The sequence below is a fragment of the Triticum aestivum genome, chromosome 5A, assembly GCF_018294505.1.
Source record: "Triticum aestivum cultivar Chinese Spring chromosome 5A, IWGSC CS RefSeq v2.1, whole genome shotgun sequence".
NCBI lineage: Eukaryota > Viridiplantae > Streptophyta > Magnoliopsida > Poales > Poaceae > Triticum > Triticum aestivum.
Genome location: NC_057806.1, coordinates 546,120,215 through 546,125,605, shown reverse-complemented (window position 1 = coordinate 546,125,605; position 5,391 = coordinate 546,120,215).

Genomic DNA, 5,391 nt, shown 5'->3' with positions numbered 1-5,391 from the left:
AGGCTAGGTGGCGAATGGTAAAACCAAGGTTGGGCCTTGTTGGAGGAGTTTTATTCAAGGTGAACTGTCAAGGGGTTCCCATTATAACCCAACCGCGTAAGGAACGCAAAATCCGGGAACATAACACCGATATGACGGAAACTAGGGCGGCAAGAGTGGAACAAAACACCAGGCATAAGGCCGAGCCTTCCACCCTTTACCAAGTATATAGGTGCATTAATTAAATAAGAGATATTGTGATATCCCAACAAAATATCCATGTTCCAACATGGAACAAGCTCCAATCTTCACCTGCAACTAACAACGCTATAAGAGGGGCTGAGCAAAGCGGTAACATAGCCAAACAACGGTTTGCTAGGACAAGGTGGGTTAGAGGCTTGGTTCATCAATATAGGAGGCATGATAAGCAAGTGGTAGGTATCGTAGCATAGGCATAGCAAAAGAGCGAGCAACTAGCAAGCAAAGATAGGAGTGATTTCGAGGGTATGTTCATCTTGCCTGAAATCCCGCAAGGAAGAAGAACGAGTCCATGAAGAAGACAAACGGACGTAGACGAACGGGTCCTCACAAACACGACGTTACTGGATTACCGAGAAGAAGCAACACCGGAAAGAAGCAAGCAACATAGTAAACAACCACCACATAACATGGCATGATGCACAACCAAGTATGATGCATGTCCGGTTTAATGAAGCATGGCATGGCAAAGTGCAACAAACAACACTACAAATTAAGTGGAGCTCAATATGCAACGAGTTGCATATTGCTGGACACCACATTTGGTTATTTAGTTCAATCTCGTTTATGTACCCAACAATATTAAATGTTCTTAGCATGGCACAAGGTGAAGCAAAGTAAAACTACCTATCTAGTCAAGTTTAAATGAGGCCGGAAGCAACGAACAACAAATCCGGTAAATCCCCATATGCATATATTAGGGTTTGGTACTGATCTTCCCTAAACACAATTTTAGGATTGTTAAACATGCAAAGTAAAGCCACCATGTTAAACTAGGCAAAATTCTACCCCATTTACATATAAAGTTTATTTGAAACCGAGCTACGGTTATTTAGTTATGAATTAAAGCATTTTAACATGGCATAGGAACAAATTTAAACAAATAGCATTTTAAACATTTTAAACATGGATGAAAGTAGAATATTATGAAACTAGATGAAATTCTAGTCATATTTCATATTTAAAGTTTTAACATGCGATGCTTAGTTTGTGAGATATTAAATGTATGAACATGAGGGTCTTTTCTACAAAACTGCAATTCTGTGGATAAATAGGAAAAACCTCCAGAACTGAAAAAACATAACGGGCCGAATCAGAGGCCGGCCCAACAGTGCACAGGGTCTGGGCGACTGCTCACCATGGGCTTTGGCCCGTTGGTGAAGGAGGCTGGTTGGGGAGGAAATTGCTGGGCCGGTCACTGCCACGCTTTGACACGGACGGGCGCACGCGTGCGGTCAACTGGCGCGACCGGATCGAGCACTGCTCGATGTAGAGGCAGAAACAGAGGCATCGGTGGCGGCTTGGTTTGGCGCAAGAGAGCAGGGATGGCGATGACGACCTGCTGGTGCTGTTCACCGGCGAGGGCGGAGCAAGGCGGTGGCATGGGCGACGAGATGGAGGTTGGGGATGGCTCGGTCAACGCCCTCGAGCACGAGCAGATGAGGCAGCACCCAACAGGGTCACGAGCGGCGATGCTTCTAGGCAGTGCGGCCAGGGAGCGATGGAGATGGCGGGCCGCGGTGGATCCCCCGGGGACGGATCCGGTCTGGCAACTGCGGCCAAGGGGCGACGAGATGGAGGCCATGGCGACTCGACGATGGCGCTGAAGCTTTGAGGCGTAAGAACTCCCTGTATGAGCAGACAGAGAGAGGGGGATGTGAGGAAGAGTGAGAAGAATGGAAGGAGGGAGAAGAGAAGATATGGCGCGAGGCTCATCTGGGACTAGGGGTGTCGGCGACCAGCGGGCAAGGCGGCGGAGCAGCAACAGCAGAAGACGGCGGCGGTTGTTCATGGTGGCGGTGGTGGTGGTTCTATTTGGTTCCTGCAGGGAAAAGAAAAGGAGAGAGGCGGCATGAGCGAGAGCTACGGGAGGGTACAGAGAACAAGAGGAAAGGAGGAAGGCATGGCCTGATTCGCTGCTCTGGCGAGGTTGCCGCAGGGCCGGAGGAGCTGAGGAGGCCGGTGCCTTACGGGCGGTGCGGGGACGAGGAGGCGCGTCCTCGGGCGGCTGCGGAGAGAGCACATGCAGAGGAGCTTGGGAGCGACGACCAGGGTCTCGGGCGGACGATGGTGGTTGGTTGTTGCGATTAGGTGGCGCGGAAAAATAGGGAGGTGGTCGGAGGCTGATTGGAGAGGTGGATCTGGGATGATCCCGATGGAGATGCTGCTGCTGGCGGCGGCGTGAGGGAAAAGAGGGAGGATTTGGTGGATGGGACGGCTCTCCTCAAAATTAGGGTTGGACTAGTTATTTATAGCATATGGGTGTTTGGCTAGGGGCTAATCTGGATCCTTCGATCGAAATCGAGCGGTTGGGAAAATAGGCTAGGGAGCCTAAATAAAAAAACAGTGATATTTTGTAGATGTTTGGGGATGATCCGGATCCAACGGTGACGACTGTCCGGGTCGGGTCCGGGACAACATTCGGACGCGCGCGAGGAGGGCCGCGGGCTGACGAGAGAGGTTAGGTTGGGTCTGGCGGATTGTGAATAGCGGGTTGGTCTGAAAGAAGAGGGGAGAGATGCAGCCCGGCATGGTTTCCGGAGACCAAAAACGTCCGACGTTAGACCGGCTATACTGCCGCTATATTTATCCGTTGGGGCATCAAACGATCTCCGAATGCGATGAAACTTGATAGGCGGTCTATCTACACTATAATAAGACCACACGTCAACTCTCATACCATTCCGAGAACATTTTCCGGCCACTTATAAAATACTATTTCGGACATGCCGCGGGCGCGTGCAAGTGTGGTTGGGCTCAGAACGGACAACGGACGGAACTGGGGGAACCCGGACGGATGCAGGTTTTGAAAACATGATGATGCAATACACATGATGTCATGATGAAATGCAACACGCAAGCAAATGACATGGCAACAACAGCGAATAACTGGAAGACACCTGGCACATCGGTCTCGGGGCGTTACATTCCAGGTGATATATTGTAGTTCACAACAAAAGCTTCAAACTCCTTTAGCAGTGAAGCCATGACCAGGTGGACCAGGAGTTTTGGTTTGATCTCCAGATCCTCATCCATGGGCTTTAGCTTTGCTGCCATATTGCTCATCCTGAGGATGTGGTCTCTTATTCCATGACTACCACCTGTGTAGCGTTCTGTCACCAGTTGCTCTAACACCTGGGTGGCATATATCTTTGAAGAACCAGTGAACTGGCTCTTTATCTTTGAAAGCAACTCCCCTGCGGGAGTGCACTCTGCAATGGAGCCCACAATGGTGCTCTCAATTGTATTCTTTATAAAGGCCATGCACTTTTTGTTTGCATTGACCCACTTTTGGTTTTCTATGATGTAGGACATCTTGAAAGGAGCATAACCCCCCCTCTTTTTAGCCCACGCAGCATCATCATGAGTGGCCTCTCTTACTGACTCTGTAGGTCTGACCGGCTATGGTTCATCCAGAACCCAATCCAGATCAGGACAGACAAATGCTAGTTCAACTTTCTTTCTCCACTCAGTGTGATTGTCACCTCTGAGTGTCGGAACATCTTTTAGGCAACTCATCAAGTGAAAGCCTCCTGAAATCACAATTTCTGTGACATCAATATAACAATCATATGCATTAATCTAACGTTGGTCAAATTAAACATATAATTGTCTATGCAATTAAATCTATATTACCGAGGGGCAAAAATTAAAAATAAATGCACCTTTAAATTTCAATAATAAAACATGATCATGTTATTAACAACGTTGGTCATAAAAATAACATAATCCTATTCATTTTAATAATCACTTTAACATGCTCTTAAAAACTTAATTCTATCAAATTTTTTGTTAAAGAGCACTATTAATTATTTACGCAGCGGAAAAACATGAATAAAAATTCATGAACCTTTTACTATTTTACAGAAACTTTTCTTTGACCGAATAAGAAATCATGAACTTTTCTAATTTCCTTTGCAAAAATTCATGAACATTTCTATTCTTTTCAGAAACTTTTCTATTTTCTGAACAATCAAAAAAAGAGAAAATAGCTGCAGCAGAGCTCGACGCGCGTTGCTGCGGCCTCGGCCCAGCACGAGGCTGCGGCCTCGTCCAGCGCGCGCGGCTGCTGGTGGCCTGGGCCCACTTGGGTCCCCCTTTCGGCCAGCGGCCTGCCCTGGGCGCCACGTTGCGCGAACCGACTTGGATTCAGCCTGGGCCGCCGGCCTGAGCCCAGTCTGCTTTTGCTTTCGGCCCAGCCGGCCTGTCCCTGCGCTAGGGTTTGCATCCTAGCCATCCCTTTGATCGGACGGTCGCCCGCGCCTGTCGCCAGAACAAAAACGCCGGCGCCACGCGGTTCGCCCAAACCCTAGCCTCATTCCGTTTCTCTTTCGTCACTCTTCGCTCTCTCTCTCTCTCTCGACAGACGGCCACCACCACCGCCACAATCAAATTAGAAATAAATGCACCTTTAAATTTCAACAATAAAACATGATCATGTTATTAACAAAGTTGGTCATAAAAATAACATAACCATATTCATTTTAATAATCACTTTAACATGCTCTTAAAAACTTAATTCTGTCGAAACTTTTGTTAAAGAGCACTATTAATTATTTACACAGCGGAAAAACATGAATAAAAATTCATGAAATTTTTACTATTTTACAGAAACTTTTCTTTGACCGAATAAGAAATCATGAACTTTTCTAATTTCCTTTGCAAAAATTCATGAACATTTCTATTCTTTTTAGAAACTTTTCTATTTTCTGAACAATCAAAAAAGAGAAAATAGCTGCAGCAGAGCCCGGCACGCGTTGCTGCGGCCTCGGCCCAGCACGACGATGCGACCTCGTCCAGCGCGCGTGGCTGCTGGTGTCCTGGGCCCAGTCGGGTCCCCCTTTCGACCCAGCGGCCTGCCCTGCGCGCCACATTGTGCGAACCGACCTGGATTCGGCCTGGGCCGCCGGCCTGAGCCCAGTCTGCTTTTGCTTTCGGCCCAGCCGGCCTGTCCCTGCGCCAGGGTTTGCATCCTAGCCATCCCTTTGATCGGACGGTCGCCCGCGCCTGTCGCCAGAACAAAAACACCGGTGCCACGCGGTTCGCCCAAACCCTAGCCTCATTCTGTTTCTCTTTCGTCTCTCTTCGCTCTCTCTCTCGACGGCGGAAGCACGGGGATGCGCCCCGGCCGCCCGGCCTGGCCGCCGGCTGCGG